Genomic DNA, 17820 nt, shown 5'->3' on the forward strand with positions numbered 1-17820 from the left:
GTGATGCACATAGGTTTACTCGATGCGCCGAACACATATGTTGAAATTGCGAACCACACACGACGGCTACATACATGTTGTGACGAGCTTTGCATCGTGCGCCCTCGAAAAAAGATACAGTGAACATACAGTGAAGTTTTTTGTATTAGTATGTGTGTTTCATGGGGATCAAATCCATGACTTCTTGTTGCTCTACTAATCCTCTATTAAGTGAGCTACAGGAATGCTATTGCCTTATTGAAGTCTTGCATGGGTTGCATGAATAAGAAGGTTTTGTGGTCTTTAAATACAATGCTGATGGCAAAGGTGTCCATCTGGATGTGTTTGGCTATGGCAGTAGTGCTTTATGCAATATGGCAAACAGCTACAGCATGCTCCTAAAAAATCTAACTGGGAGAAAAAGGAAAGGAAAAAATAAGTTATTCCTACTTCATGAAATTCTTTCGCATTACAAATAGAAAGACAGTGTGGCATCGCATACTGTACAGTGTCAGCACCATCACGTTGCTGTAGAAACGCACTTCGAATCCCAGTTTGGTAACAGTTACAGATGTCAGCCTCCCACTGTGTTTCAGCTTGCAGAAGCCCTCTGGATCGGCGCCAAATATCCATAACTAAATAACCTTCAACATGAGCGTCTGTGCACGACTGGCAGTCCGTGGGATCGGGACCGTAATGGCTTCAATGAAGCATCCGAGTGCAGAGGCGTCCTCATACAACATGATTGATAGGAGCTTAATTCAGTTTTACTGGCCTCTAATGATTCTTTTAAAGAATGAGATGGGCTAGGACAGGCCCGAGAAGTGATGGAGGCTCTTTTGAAGCGTTCCCGAATAATGAATGCATCCATTATGCAGCGTAACCAATGTCCGTATAGTGTTCGGATGATCACCGTGGTATAAAACATCGAGCTCAACGCGTTATTGGTAATCATTGGTCATTTACAGTCATCCGGTCGCATTTCATATTCAGCATTGCGGGGTTTGATTGGCTGCCCACCATTTTTGACAGATAAAAGGTCGTTTTTTCCACAGACAGCAAATCGTTATTACTTTGCTTTCCCCTGTGTGTTCATTCTTCTCTGACCTTAAAAGGCTCTTTTTCATCAGGCACATGATATTTGGTTTCTGTTTTAATATTGCTACTTTCAATCCCATGAAACCTACCGTATTAGCTTTTAGAAAGAACAGGGAAAGTGTGTACAATGACAAAAAATATATCTGACACTTTTATGAATATCGGATGTTTAAAGGTGAACACACAGCTTATTTTCTAATTTACGTGTTGATTTAATAGAGGTTTTTCAGGTAAATCGGGTGGCTGAACATACAGTATCCAGGCTTGAGTACAGTAAGCACTGCTCAGTATTCAGTTTTTAACAGGAAGTTCCTGTGAAATAGATAAAGCATGGTAATATCTATATTAAAATCTATTAGTCTGGAAATTATTATAACACATTGACTGACAGTTTAAGTCATATTCATAAAATTTGGCCTTTTCCAACTTTAATCAATTTCATGTTTTGTAGCCTAAACAAAAAAACATTCCACTTTTAACCTAACCTGTTAACCCTCCTGTTTTTCCTGGGATTCTTCTGTATTTTACCATTCTATTTAAATAATTCCCCTATTTTTAATATTTTTATGAAAAATCCCGCTAGCCGCATTTGATGTTTGCTGCATTCACCTCCGGTAAAGCTGGTGGCAGTAGATCCAGGGTTTCCCGCAGCACTTTTCTGTTTGGGCGGCCCGCCTAAGCTGGAAAACCCTACCGCCTTAACTAGGTCGTTCAAAAAAAAAAAAAATAGCTACAAAAAAGGCCGTCAAGTGCATCTCGTAGAATAGCGCGGACGCTCTTCACACCGCGAGCGGGCACGCGCGCCACACAGCCGAAATAAGAAAGACGTGGTCCGGACCATCACTGTCTGGAGGATAACTAGCCAGTTGATAAAACATCTCAGAGAATAGACCGGACGCGCTTCACACCGCGAGCGTGTACGTGCGTCTGCGCCACACGGCCGAAATAAGTCTTGTCTGGAGGATAGCCAGTTGATAGAAAACGTGTCTGTGAGAACTGTAAGTGGACTTATGTTTTGGGTTTATTTAAAGCAACACTATGTAGTTTTTTACCTTTTTACCTGATAAGGAACACTGTGCCGTACACGGTACACCCCCTCCCTTGCACGTGAGGCTGCATTACGTCATTGTAACTTTGAAGCATTAAATCTTCAAAATATACGGTCATGCGGCACATTGTTGTAAATCTTAGACTTTAGGGATTCCATTAAGCGCACACACAAAGCATAATATGATTTATAGCAGTCATAAAACTGTAATCTAGTTGTTAGTTACCAGCTTACGTCAATTTTACATCTATTTTCATACATATCTATGGTCCGAAGTAAGAGGCATCAACTAATTTGCATATTCATGATCCACGTATACTAAAGTAAATTAGGAAAGGGTACACGGTTACATTCACACTATTTTAAAGTATAAAGATATTACTGTCACAGGATAAACTTTTACATATTCTGTTATGATGCTCAATAATAAGTTTTAACCGATAAAATTGAGGAGCACAGATGCCAAAGATGCTAATTACCACCTGTGTCAAAAATAAGATTATAATATTAACTGAATGCGCTTGGCATGTATTATGTGCCCATCAAATGCTTTAATTTCAAAATGGCTTAATCCCAGCCTCAGGCCATTCAAAAATACTGGTTTATTGGCAGAATCAATTAAAAGATTAAAATACAAATTTACAAGGAAACATTTCAAACACACTTAGAGGGTTTTGTAGAGAATCACCTTTTATACCTTTAAACTATGCAAGAATAGATGGCTCTTCCACACAGAGCTTAACCTAGATGCTACAACATACAAGCATTAAAGGCGGAGTCCACGATGTTTGAAAAACGGTTTGGAAAAGGAGACGGGCCGACTACCAAAACACACTTATAGCCAATCAAATCAAATCAAATGCCGGGTTGCGTATGTGTGGGGCGGGTCTATCAACAGAAGGTCCAGATTCTATTGGGGTAGGGGCGTGTTTGTTTATGTGATTTCAAATATCAACATTGGCTTTCAAACATCATGGACTCCGCCTTTAAGAAGCATAGGGAACCATCGATGCAGCGACTCACTAAGTACAATAAACAATAGGACAAATATAAACACAGACTAATCACTTAATAAGACCAATTAATAAGAGACACCTGCAAACAAATAAGCACATAGTTTCAGTTTGTTAAATAAACTTTGCTATTTCTATAGATGTCAACGTAACTATTTTTCTTATTTTAAACGGTTCTGGAGGGAGTACAGATTAAAATTCCTTTGTAGTGATATAAGCCTTGAGTAACAGGATGTGTTTAAATACAGTAATTGATGCTAAAGGCGGAACAGCAAAGGTCATATTTACCTTGTCTTGCAGGGGGATTTTGTGTTTTTATGTGTATTACAGTGATTAAGGTTTTTGTAAAAGTGTTATTTGTTCAACCTGCTTTTTCTAACGTACCATTAAATTTCACACGTCTGTGAACACTAGGGCTACAACACTTACGATCTGCTACAATTTAGCTACACAGGGTCAACAAACAATGTCCTAAAAGGATTTATTTTAAAATAATTCATTTAATTTACTAATTTTTTTAAAGTAAGTGGTTGCAATCAATTTATTTAAGCTACATTTAAAAAAAAATTCTATTTTTTGTTTAAATGTAGTTTGAATAAATTGATTGCAATTTACCTTAAAAAATTGAGTAAATTAAATGAATATTTTTCTCAGTGTTTATAAAATAAATCCTTTTAGGACATTGTTTGTTGACCCTGTGTATCTAAATTGTAGCAGATCGTGAGATCGTAAATAAAATGAATAATTTTTTCTCAATGTACATGAGGTGCAGGATTAAATCCTTTCTTTTATTCTGCAACCTGTCAGAGCGCATTTCATAAAATGCAATTACACGTTTCACTGTGTGTTAACCAATGTCTGCACTTAGCATTTAACCAGCCACTATATAGGGTAAACTTTTGACATTGATATACAGTACAGTAACTGTCAAAAAGTCTCAGCTTATCTGAATTCACCCTGTTTCAGTCTTTAGTTTGAATGATGATTTCAAAAAAAAAAAAAGAGAACTGTAAGTGAGGTGTCGTCGAAGAGCACCTGCTTGTGTTTGGCTGAACAGAAAGAAATAGTTGAGACACAATGAGTGTCTGTTAGCCATGGGAAGCCAGACACAACATAGTTGTTCTTGAAAAGTGAGACGCTGAGAAAGCAGCCGAGCGACACCCTGCACAGTTTGTTTAAGTTTGGCACGTGCAAAGATATGTCATCATTCATGTCTCTGTCTTCATCAAAGCCGTGTATCTTTTCGGCACGGACACATACCTTTGTTGTCCCAGCAAACATCCTCCGTGACAAACATGCCAGAAGGAAATGGGATGGTTGCAGTACTTTTGTATGGCATGATAAAGTGCTGAAAATGGGGATTTTGAAAATGTACACTGCCTGAAATTCCTGTTCTGTATGTGCCCTACTGAAAAATCCAGCTAAAACCAGCATAAGCTGGTAGCTGGTTTTAGCTGGTTTAAGGTGGTTTATGCTGGTCCTCCCAGCCTGACAAAGCTGGTCATGCTGGTGGGCCAGCTGGTATTCCAGCATGACCAGCTAAGTCCAGCTAGACCAGCTTAAAATGTGACCAAAACACACCTAGACCAGCTGGCTACACCAGCAAAACCAGCTTCCTACACCAGCAAAACCAGCTAAAACCAAGCTGGGGACCAGCTAAAACCAGCTCACCAGCTTATGCTGGTCTTAGCTGGATTTTTCAGTAGGGTGGTGTATTTGATACAGGTATTCAGTGAATAATGTAGTTTGATAAGCACATAGGACACAGGCCAGCTGTTTTGAAAAGTGTCTCCAAAAGTGCACTGCAAAAAATGATTTTCAAGAAAAGAAATCATGGTTTTTTTTCTTGTTTTCGGTAAAAATATCTAAAAAATCTTAAATTAAGATGCTTTTTCTTGATGAGCAAAACGGCCCAAGAAAATAAGTCTAGTTTTTAGACCAAAACTATCAAATTTAAGTGATTTTGTGCATAAAACAAGCGAAACAATCTGCCAATGGGGTAAGCAAATTTTCTTGAATTTTTCTTGAATTTAGTGTTTAAGAAAAATTTTCAAGATTTTTTTGTTCTTCCCATTGGCGGATTTTTCCCCTTGTTTTATGCACAAAATCACTTAAATTTGATAGTTTTGGTCTAAAAACTCATCAAGAAAAAGCATCTTAATTTAAGAATTTTTAGATATTTTTACTGAACACAAGACAAAAATACTAAGAATGTTTTTTCTTGAAAATCATTTTTTGCAGTGTGGACCTCACACTGCAAAAATGACTTTCTTACTTAGACATTTGTACTGAAAACAAGACAAAAATATTAACAATTCTTAAATCAAGATGTATATTCTTGATGAGCAAAATGACCTAAGAAAAAAAGTTAAGTTTTTTGACAAAAAAAATCAAGTTTAAGTCAATTTGTGCTTAAAACAAGTAAAAATATCATAAGAAAAAAATCTAAAAATAAGTTTAGTTTTTTCCTAAATGCTTAATTCAAGAAAAATTTTCTCAGCCCATTTGGCAGATATTTTTGCTTGTTTTAAGCACAAATTCACTTAAATTGTATATTTTTTGTCTATAAACTAAACTTATTTTCTTAGGGCATTTTGTTCATCAAGAAACTACATCTTAATTTAAGAAATGTTAGATATTTGTACTGAAAACAAGATAAAAATAAGTAAGAAAGTCATTTTTTGCAGTGCAGTATTGTGGGGGATTAAGAGTGCCAGAGTGAGTTTGTAATTACTGGATCTTTAGTTTGTGATGGGTGCGTGTGCATGTGAGAGGGGACCTGCTGTAATATTAATATCTGAATGTTGTAACACTGATGATTTTTGAGTTGTTTATGTGGATGATAGACATCGAAGTAGATGGCTGTTTAGATAATTACAGCAGCTTGGCATATTTAAAAGATTGCTCTTGTGAGTGATTTTTTAGTTTAAAGTGTTTTGTAAACGACCCCTTAGACGGCAGTGGGATTCAACGGAGAGCAAATGAAACTCGGCACTCGGCTGACCAGATTTATCTCCTATTAAAGTCTCTGGCAATCTCATGTGTGTCCTGTTCAGATCTGTTTTAATTAAAATTTCTGAGACAAAGTTGAGAGCACAGTTAAAATTCCATGTGAGTGTTTAGCACAGACTCTCTGACACCTCTGCACATCTGCTGACTGATTAATTCAGTTTTTTTATTGTTTAATTTATCTTATATTTTAGAGTTTATGTGGTAAAGCTTTCACAATTAATCAGACCTGTTGAACTTTGTTCTTCCAGGAAAAGTTTTTTCACATCACATATTGGGTGTTCTGAGCGAATCTTGAGGGTCTACAGTATCTGTGCTGGGCTGTGAGTGGACGTCTCCGCAGTGATGTGTAGACAGGACTGATTGCTCTCTGTCTGTGCTGTCAGACAATGTCAGACAGTGGAATGATCCTCCTCCGCCATCCAGCCAGGAATAAACTTTAAAAGTTTCACTCTACATGCAAAACGCTGCTTGGTGTACAGATTTGTTGATTAAAAGTTTGTACTTTTTAAGATAAGGTTCTAATTGGTATTCTTAAAGAGATTTGTCCTTTGGGTTATCGCTTCAGGAGCTATTATAGTTAGTTTAACAGTAATCTGACTTTTAGAGAACATTTGGAATTGAACATTGGAGTTTTCCTAAAAAGTACCTAAAATTATAGTCAACCCAATCAAAAAAGTTTCTTACTAACAAATCAGTAAGTGCCTTTTTTCACAGTAGCCTAGGGGAATGTTCAAGCATTGGTTTTCAACACAAATCTATCCTAGAATATCAGAACAAACATCATATGGACTCTTTTTGCATTTACATATTTGGCAGATGCTGTTATCTAAAGCGACTTACAGTGCATTACAACAAGGTATACATTTGGCAGTTTGTGTGTTCCCTGGGATCCTTTGGTACCACTTGAGCTATACCGTAGGTTAGAGCCCTGCACAGGACTGCAGCCACTGAATTTCTGACCAGGACCGCCTACTCCCGCAACCTGCGTGTTCCACTCCCGCCCGCGCCTGCTGATTTTCTCAAGAGCTTGTGAAAAATGTACACAAATGCTCAGACTTAACATTCGTTCAGATTGATAGACTTTAACATGATTGCGTTTAAATAAGTAGTAATGGTTATGCTGAAGTAATTTCCCACCCTCGCGAAAGTTTTGTTGGGTCCCACGGAAGCTCAAACGCAATCCAGCCCTCTACCATAGGTACATTTTTATATTTTTTTCCCCTTTAGGGCTTGGCACTACAAATCACCATTAGCTTTTGTTTGTATGGTAAAAGGCTTGGACATACTTTTGTCAGGGATGTGGTTTTTCCGTATTTTCTGACCTTGGTGGGATGACTTGTCTAAATCACGTAAATCCAATGAGTTTTATTTTTGCGATGGTGGGGGGGTATGCACGCATTGTTTGTAGACCCGCACTTCATCGTCATTCAACATGTATCCCAGACATTAGGGCTGTTTCTCTATTCCAAGAACGCAAAGAAGGGACTTGCGTTCTTGTGGAGATCGGTTTTGCCCGGCGACCTTGGAAGAACAAACTCAGAAGGTCGCGAGAACAAAGAACCCACTTGTAAGAATTGAGTTGTGTGCGAGCTCCTGTTGGTCACCTGACCTTCACCATCGCCGCAATGACTTCTGATGCTGCGTTTACACCAGCCGCTGGTAGAGGCGTCAAGCGTGAGTGATTTCAATGTTAAGTCAATGTGAAGATGCCTTGATGCACATCTGGAGGTCTCGCGGCGTGGATAAGACATTTGGCGCGGCGCGGTAGACGCATTTCTGCCTCATTCGTGGTGCTTTTTGTGCATTTTGCGTTTGACGCGAATTTGCGGCTGACGTCCGAGTTGAAAAATTTTAACTTTGGCGGATTTTCACGCCGCGTTAACCAATCAGGAGCCTGCTTGCTGCTGTGGAGGCAGCCCCGCCCAGAGTCACTCATTTAACCTAAAGGAACACTTGATATTGTCCGTGATCAGTCACCCGGAGCTATACAACACAAGTTCTTATTTCTATAGAGACAGGAATGAAAAGGACCTCGCTTGGAAGAGTGTCAGTGAGGACTTTGGGCAACCTGGTAAGTTGTAAATACACATTTCACTTTTGAGTCACGTGACGTTTATCGACCCACGCCATTTATTTTCCCCTATAGTAAGGTTGCCAAATACAAACCGTTAACTTTCTCGATAAATGCACAATCAACATCAGTCATTTTGCAAATAGACAAACGCAATGCACTTGCCCCTCCCACAAGAAGCGGATTTTGTCTCTGACGCATGTCAAATGCTTGCTTTATCCGCGCATCTACTTCGCTCTAGGCGCGTGAATGTATTCACACTGTTCAAGCTGCAAACGAGGCGCGGTAGACTCGATTTTGACGCCTCAAACGCGGTTGGTGTAAACGCAGCATTAGGCGTAAAGCGACTTCAGCAAGCAAGTCTGCACTGAATGCATCCTAGATTTCAAGAACACATCCGGGTATTTTCATGCGTTCCCTGTACTTACCTTCTTGAGAACTTCGACGGTTAATGATGACGTAAAGCGAGGACACAAAGACGCAAGATCTCTGAAGAAACAGCCTAGGTTTGTTTGAGTTCATGCGGCGCTGCAATGACAGGCAGGTGACATCAAAGTACCACGAGAGTGATTCGAGAAATCATAAGGAAGTCTGCTTTCGCTCTCGCGCTTCTTTGAAGTCATTCGCCTTTTCTGTGTTCTTCATCATACACTTGCTGGTTGAGGATGCGCATAGCCTCTACATTCGGGACGTAAAGTCATCAGTTGAGTATAAGACACAAAACGCTGTAAAACTTTATCACTGTAGAAGTCTGAGGCGTCAATGATATCAGTTAAAACAACATTTATACATACTGGATACTGACATTGCAAAGTGACCTGAAAGGATTTTATTGGAATGGATTGAAACAAATAATGGAAATAACTTACTCCTCGCTTGTAAGTCACATTGGCTTGTGCACAATTCAGAATTTTAGAATTGGCCTCCATTCAATTCATGAATTGGAATTTGAATTGCATTGACTCCGCCCTACAGGAAGTTGAATTTGAATTGGAATGACAGGAAGTGGAATTAAATTCATGGCAATTCAAAGAAATTCCACAGTCACACAACATAAAGAATCTCACATACATTCAGTGTTAGGAAAATTACTTTGGAAAATTGTTTGGCAACCATTTAAAATACTTGGTAAAATTAAAGCATTCTGAGAAATGAAGTCATGTTACATCGTGTTCCATAAAATTACAATTGCAAAAAAATCAAACTTAATTATTTGTTATGTGATTAGAGTTTTTAACATTAATTGCTGGGGGAAAACATTTCCTGTTAATATAATCTGTACAAACGAATATATTTATAGAATGTGTAATGCAATCATATCTGACATATACTGAAAGCTTAATTTTTAACACTTCACTTACTGTATAATGTATAAGAATTTATTTGAATTTCTATTGAATTGCAATTCTGCTTCCTTTAATTCAAATTCGAATTGTAATTCAAGATCCTGTTTTTGACATAAATTCAAATTCAATTCAAATTGAAGAATTGAATTGGAATTTAGGAGTCATTCTCAATTCAATTCTGAATTCTGCACAAGCCTGATATGTAAACATGTTAAAATTGCAAAATATTGCATGAAGTACTGTTAATTCAAATTGGTTAATGCTTGAAAATTGACGGCTGGTCCACAAAGTCAGAAAAGACGTGGGAAAGCATGTGTTTATAAGCATTGTGTCAGGTGTGTGTGTTTTCATGACTTGCTGATGGGTTAAATGCAGTCATTTACAAGTTTTGTCATTTATTTGTCACTTTTTCAGATCTAAAGTAAATATGAAGAACTCTTTTGAAGGTTTGGTGTCATTATGAACATAATTTGAGAAAAATTGCTGCTGGCAGTATATGCAAGGTGTTCCCTTATTGTGTTGATGATCTAACAGAACTTGTCAAACGCTATGCACCCAGGTTCAAAGCTGTGGCTAACACTTTGATTTGTAGTCAGCTCATCAAATGGATGGTAATGAGCTAGTTTTGCCAGCTCTGATTGTCAGTGTGTGGGCTTTACTTCCTCAGACAGACTGACAGATAAAAAGCAGCCAGTACTCCCAGGAGCCCTTTTAAAGGTAATTGAGTTAAGAGTCAGAAGGCAAGCCCGCATTTTCCATTGAGTGCAGAGGTAACCAGCACTGGGAGGCTGTTAGCTTCTTATCTGACGTTACGATTGATTGCAAAAGGTTCGGGATTCCACAAGCAGTGTGATGTTAATTGCATGGTTTGGTGCTGGATGTTTGAGCTATACTAGAACATGTTAAGGCTAATTCAAACTGATCCAACAAACGCCAACAAACTCATTCATTTTAAATTTGATTGTTGGTGTTGGCTGGAGTTTGTTGGATCATTGGCCTTTCACCGTGGCCGATTGCTACATGAGAAAGATTCAGACAGTGTGTTGTGTGTTTTTGTCTATGAAACATCATTTGAATCTGTACTAGTTTAATAAATAAAAATGTTAATATGTTTGTCTAAAAATGACTTTGTTTTAGAGCTCTAGAAGAAAAATGAGCACTAAAATGGGACCTACTTTTTATGTTGGTTTTTATGCGCAAACCAGCTTTATGTTGCTTTCAAAAATAATGTTGCATCAGAATACTGGCCTTTTTTGCAGCCAGATGTGTAGTGCAGGGGTGCCTCATACATCTTGAAAAGTGAAGCCGCTGGCTTTTTGATCGCCCCCTGGTGGCTGGCTGCATTGCAAGTCATAAACCCCGCCTTCTCCATGCAAACGAACGGGACTCTGCTCTAAAATAGAAAATGATTTACACTTCCAATAAAATTTTCCAAAAGATGCTTTTGGTCCTTTAAGGTAGTTCTTATCACGCTGTTATATGTTCATTTGTTCATTTTTGTGATAAGTTTCATTTTACAGGGTTCCCACGGGTCCTTGAAATCCTTGAAAGTTTGTGAATCTGGGGGGGGGGGTTCAAGGCCCTGGGAAGTTTTTGAAAATATACATACATAGATACAGGTCATTGAAAGTGCTTGAATCTATTTTATGCAAGTTTTCACGAAAAAAAATCCATATTATTCCCTGTGTAGTGTAGGATAATATTATAAAAATTCTAGACTTTTTAAGCACACATGCTAAACTGTTCGCTTTAAATGCTTATATGCAAATGTTGATTCATACAAAAATGCTTTTTTGCATAGTTGTGTTTGACACATGAAAACGTATCGGGTTACGTAACTGTTGTTCCCTGAGAAGGGAACGAGGCGCTGCGTCTCCCTTGCCATACTTCTTGCCTTCCTGTAATGCCATTTTTGGCAATATTTCATATAGCGATATACTTCCTGGCTCCCGCATCACCCTGTCTTTATCGTTAAGCCTCGCCATTGGTTTTATTTTATATACACATTCAGATGCACTTACCCTTGGAGGCGTTCCCAAAGTATCACCGCAGTGACGCAGCGCGGTGTTCCCTCGAAAGGGAACTGTAACAATGTATCTTTGAAGGCAACACAATGTAACTTTTAGTCCTTGAATTTGAGGGTATTGGACCTTGAAAAGGTCCTTAAATTTGAAGTTAAAGGAACACGCCCACATTTTGGGAATTTAGCTTGGGAATTCTCTGAAGACGAAGCACTGCCGCATGGGCGGAGTGATCTGCTCGCAGCACACGAGAAGCCCCTGGTGAGGAGCAGAGAGTTCGGTCAGAATTGTGCAAATCACTCCGCCCATGCGGCAGTGCTTCGTCTTCAGAGAATATAGTTCTCAGTATGTATACTGTTAAAAGATCGCTGTGTCTCATATCACCTTGTTATTTGTACACGGTTTGACTATACAAATCACAACACATAAATAGGAAAATGATCACGTTATTTTGTCACTTATTGGGAGCAGTATGCTAGCTAAAGCCACCCACTTCCAGTCTTTGTGCTAAGCTAAGCTAGCGGGGGCTGCGTCAGACAGAGTTACAGCACGCACGGAGATGAGAGAGGTATGTATGGACCCATCCAACTATGGGGGACACGGTGAACAAGCCAAACTCCCAAAATGTGGGCGTGTTCCTTTAACAAAGGTGTGGGAACCCTGATTTTAGCTAGTAATTTGGTGCTATAGAAATGGGGCGTGTTGTTATGATTGACATTTGTGACTGAGCGGACTGTCAGAGCTTCGAGGGAAGATTGAAGATAAAGCTAACTCTTAATTTTCTATTTCTGTGTCATTTCACACACCGACAAAGTGAATTGTATTTAACTTACCTTATTTTAGCAAGCCAGTCAAACGAGATGTTCAGAGGGCTTGGATTAATTGGGCGTGCGAGCATTGATATCGTGGCTCCGCCTCTGGCTCCACGGACGATTCTTTCTGCGCGTGCCCTGGCTCTAAACTGAAATTTTTACGGGAACTCAGATTTCATTAATAAAATGACAAGGAAAATAAAAACTACTCAATTATAAAAAAGGTAAAATGTGTATTTTTCTCATATTTCTATTTAAAAAATATGTTGGTGGGACCTGGTGGGATAGGTTTATACATATTTGAGTGGGTCGCAAAATGAAACGTTTGGGAACCACTATGTACTGTAGACTATAATAATGCTGGATTGTTTTAACCTGTGGTTGGGTAAAATATGGACAAACCCAACAATTAGTTTTTAATTAACCTATAAAACATGCATATTTGACTCATCTATGGGTTGAAACACGCTTCATTTTGGACTGAGCATAGGTTAATTTTAGACATCTTGGATGTGAGACACCATCTCCAACTAAACCTAAAGTAGCCAAGACTGAACTTCTTGTCCTTCCGGCCAACTTCACCATCCAACTTGGGGCTGCAACCCCAACAGCCAGAAACCTTGGTGTAGCCCTTGATGACCAGCTGACTTTTTGTGAACACATTGCAAAGACATCAAGGCCTTGCAGATTTGTACTATACGATATTAGAAAGATCAGGCCCTATCTGACTGAGCATGCAGCACGACTACTTGTCTAAGCCATGGTTATTTATAAACTGGACTACTGCAGTGCTCTGCAAGCTTCCTGCATGAGCAAAATGATTCAGAATGGAGCAGCTTGACTGGTCTTCCAGCCAGGAGCCTAAAAGAGCATGTCAGGTCTTTCCTCATCTTTCGACTAGCTACCAATCGCTGCCCGCATTAAGTTTAAGACACTGCTACTTGCATTCAGATTGGTCTTTGGCTCTGCACCAACATATCTCCAATCTCTCTTACACGTTTACATCCCATCCAAAACCTTGCGGTCAGCAAATGAAAGATGCCTTGTGGTACCTTTCGCTAAAGGGAACAAAATCACTTTCCCGCTTATATACCATCACCATTTCTTTCTTGTGGAATGATCTCCCAAACTTTGTTCAGTCAGCCACATCTCTGAAAACAGTATTTAAACTTGTACAGCACTTCTCATGTCATTGCTTTCCTAGGACAAATCGCTTTGCTTTTTTTTTGCAAGTCGCTTCTTATGAAAATGTCTGCTAAATGCCTAAATGTAAATATCCGTATTTACCAGTAACTTCCGTCAGGGGTTAGTGTAGACTTCCGTTGATTTTTAGAGGTCTCGGCTTCAAGTTTTTGTTATTCTCATGTGTCATGCCAAGTTAAGAAAGTTAAAGTAACTGGCGAAAATGCAAGGAAAGGAGTTTGATATCATCAGCGTATCCCATCAGCCCGGTGACAGACCCGCTGCATTCACTTTTAGCCAAGCTGTCTCCTGTCGGAACTTTTCATCTTTGATAATAATCCCGCCAAATTGAATTTCCTGCTCGGGCCCTGCTTATGCATTCCCGGAGCCGTCCCGCACTGGTACGGTCCACTGGAGAGGCGGCATGCTGATGAGCCTCGCATTGCCACTCCGGCTTCATGCGCAGACAAATGGAAAGTGAAGGCTCCATTGAGCACACCTGGCAAAATGGGAAAGGTGGAGTAGACAGGAGACGCCCGTGCAATACCTGTCTAACAGGCATCTGCCTGAGTTGCACAGGGACCTGAAACAGATGGGAAAGGTCTTCCTGTAGATGTAGTATGCCTTAAATGGGTGCGATGGCCTGTTTTTAGATAAATAGCAAGAATTTAGAAAAGATCATGTCTAAACTAAGACATTTTTCTGCCATTTTTACAATTATAATCATTTTGAATTTTTGAATAGTTCGCACACAGAGATGTTAGAAAATACTGTAGGTACATCATTGTGACATTGATAAGCAGAAGTACATGTTTCCATTTTTCTTAGTGGGAGGTAAAGAACTGATTTGGTGCATCTTTCATTCTGTTCTCTTCTTCTTTTTGTCTGCTTGATTTGAATGAGAATTCGCTGAAGGCTTGTTGGTATTCACAAGGCTGGACATTTGCACAGCATATCAAACAGCATCTCTCAAGAGCAATGTACAGTCATTGTGAATTCTTCTGGTTGCTTTCATTGGGAATACTTAAGGCACTTATCCTAACACAATCAAGGACTTCATTGGCTTTTTCAACAAGATGACGGTGCTAGATCCAAACTAATAACAGCCATCTTGTAATTACGTTTTTGTGAGAAGAGGTTTCACAAGCATCGTCTAAACCTCTTATATTTCTCTTATATACGCTGCATTCAAAGCTCTTTTATGATAAAAGTTTTGATTTTCAGGTTGTGGCTTTTGGATTTATTTACTTTATTTATCCAGTTCATTTTAATTGTCACAATTGTTTGCAACCAATAACAGCCAGTAAGTGAATACGAATGGTAGTCGTAATTTGGTTTTTGGGCAGCACAGTAGCTCAATGGGTAGTGCTGTTGTCTCACAGCAATAGGGTGACCATACGTGCCATTCTTCCCGGACGCATCCCGTCCAGGATTTTGTGTTCGTCTTCCGGAAGTCGTATTTGTCGACCGCATACGTCATAGAGGATTATTATTATTATTACAGAAAAGCAACCGTTAGAATGAATCTAAGATTGTATATCTTTTCCTATCGTTTTTAACTGAATGGCGTATGCGGTCAACAAATATGACTTCTGGAAGACGCACCGAAATCCTGGACAGGATGCGTCCGGGAAGAATGGCACGTATGGTAACCCTACACAGCAAGAAGCCCCAGCTAGGTCAGGAAGCCTTGCTGTTTGGAGTTTGCATGTTTTCCTTTATCAGTGTGGGTTTACTCCCGGTTCTTTGATGTCTTCCCACAGACATCGTCCATAGACATACAGGTTAGGTTAACTAGTAGAGATACCAAATTGTCCTTTTCCAACTTGTGTGTGGATTAACCAGTCTGATGAAGAGCCTTCATGCTCAAAACGTCACACGCCATTAGATGTTTGAAGCTTTAGTGTGCCAACGTTACATTTAATCCTTTAAAGGGACACAAGGCAGCATTTTTATGTTAATAAATCATCTTCGTAAGTCAGTATATGGTTAAATGACTCATTACCGGACGAATGAAGACTCTCTCGCCCGCCTCTACCGTCTGTAGGAAGAATACCCCACTTGCAAGTTCGCTGTATCCGACCCGGTGTCCTTCAGTCTCGCAAAGTCTCAGATATCGCGAGAAGCAGGATCACTTTACGGCAAACAACACAGAGGCAGGCGAGCTAAACACGGCTAGGGATTGTTGCAAATGGGCGAGCCGGGGAAGAAGCATCGAAATCCTTGACGGAAGGAAAACATAACTGGATTGGAAATAAGCTGATAAACTTTGTTCCGAGGGGGGAGGGACAACAGTTCGTTTTTACGACAGTGTGTTTGAAAGCATTTACTTTTAGACACTAGGGGGAGCTCGTAGAGAAATATTACGCAGACTTGCCTGGTTTCCCTTTAAAATACTTGATTTTTGGTCAAGCACCCATTTGAGATTACCCGTTAAGGAATAAGCATCTTTCTGACTATTAGAAGTAAACAAGCTGGATTCAAGGCCCTGTTTACACGACAATGCTCGATGGTGAAAATGTGAAAATATTTTATCGGAAGTGCCTTTCGTTTAAACGGCGACTTTTCTTTTTTGGGGCTTAAAAATGCAAAAAACTGAAACCACCCTCCAGAGTGGAAATCTTAAAAACGCTCTACCGTCGCGTTCCCGTCTAAAGGGTAAATACGCAAAAGACTGCTCACAGTGGTTTGTGTCGCGTACGCGTTTATGTCACAGGCTTGCGCCTCAGGAAAATAACAACAAACATGTCGGATTATTTCCATATGTCAGACTTTCAAGTTGCCATAGCAGCTCTGATAAATATACAAGAGTCTTTCCAGCAGTTGTACGAAATATTCAGTTGCATTAATTTCCTCCATCAAATTGTTGATGCGCCAATTTGTCGAGGCAAACCAGATGACTTTGGACGAGACTGTGCTACTAGGGAAAGAAGTAGAAGGAAGGTTGTACAGTATGCAGTAGGGATTGGCACTCGATTGCTTGAGTATTTGAACGTGCACCAGTGATCGATCACGAAAACGATGATCATTTGGGTTTCTTTTTTTTGTGGTTATGGTGGCATTTGAATGTCTGGTTAACATTACAAGCCTTTGTTAGTAAAGATTGGGTGCGTGTTTGACGTTGTGTTGAGCTACGCAAACCGACGTATGACATCACATCAGTAACGTTACCATGCATGATACAAAAACAAACAGATAAAGTCTGCGCACCTGCACCATGGCACCTAGAGGTCTTCTCGGGTCCAAAGAAATGTACCCGACCCGAAATGACCCGAATCACTTCATACCCGAACCCGACGTGCATAAATAAAAAAAAATTAAAGAAAGACCCGACCCGAGACAAACCCGAGAAAATTAGATCTGAGTCTGACCCGAACTAGTGAATTTTTTTTTTAACCCGACTGGAACCGAATGTAAACAGCACTAACGTGTGTGCATTCTGCAGACCCACGCGCAGCAGTCAGAACCGATGCCGCTATTATTGTACCCGACCCGTGTCCGAGGCACATGTGAAACTTTTAGACCTGAACCCGATCGGGTCTCGGGTCGGACCTCGGGTTTTCGGATCTAAGTGGACCCGTGAAGACCTCTAACGGCAACCCGGCAAACGCTGCGGAGCTGAACACACTTCACATCACTGAGGCACTGTGATTCTGTGATTCACTTCGGTAGGACGAAAATACCGCCTGGAGTAGAGGTCTACACGGGTCCACTTAGATCCGAAAACCCGAGGTCCGACCCGAGACCCGATCGGGTTCAGGTCTAAAAGTTTCACATGTGCCTCGGACACGGGTCGGGTACAATAATAGCAGCATCGGGTCTCGGGTAATTTAAAAATGAATGTGTTTTTTCTGAACGGACCCGAGAAGACCCGAACTCTCTCGCCTGTGTGCGTCAATGTCCTTTTCAAACCTCTCATCTGTTTGCCAAGAGCGCTTGCGACATTGTGTGGTTGTCGGAAGGTTCATTTTCGTTGAGACAAACATGTCTGTCAATTATAAATGTACATTTTAGCGGTTACGTTGGTGTCGTCGTCAGATAACAAAGTAAAAACGAATGGAGCAGCTGGCCAAATTAGTTGCAAGGCCACCGGAGTTTCTTTCTGTCTGACTGCTGCGTGTGGGTCTGCAGAATGCACACACGTCAGTGCCGTTTACATTCAGTTCCAGTCGGGTTAAAACATTTTTTTCACTAGTTCGGGTCGGACTCGGATCTAATTTTATCGGGTTTGTCTCGGG

At 40.1% G+C, this 17820-nt stretch overlaps 1 protein-coding gene across 3 annotated transcripts in view; it reads left to right on the forward strand.

The window, feature by feature from the left end:
* The window catches only part of sdk1a (sidekick cell adhesion molecule 1a), a 408423-nt gene that overhangs the window by 144156 nt on the left and 246447 nt on the right, over positions 1-17820 (forward strand). The gene's annotated exons all lie outside the window — the stretch shown is intronic.

Source organism: Misgurnus anguillicaudatus, chromosome 19 (assembly GCF_027580225.2).
Source record: "Misgurnus anguillicaudatus chromosome 19, ASM2758022v2, whole genome shotgun sequence".
Taxonomy (NCBI): domain Eukaryota; kingdom Metazoa; phylum Chordata; class Actinopteri; order Cypriniformes; family Cobitidae; genus Misgurnus; species Misgurnus anguillicaudatus.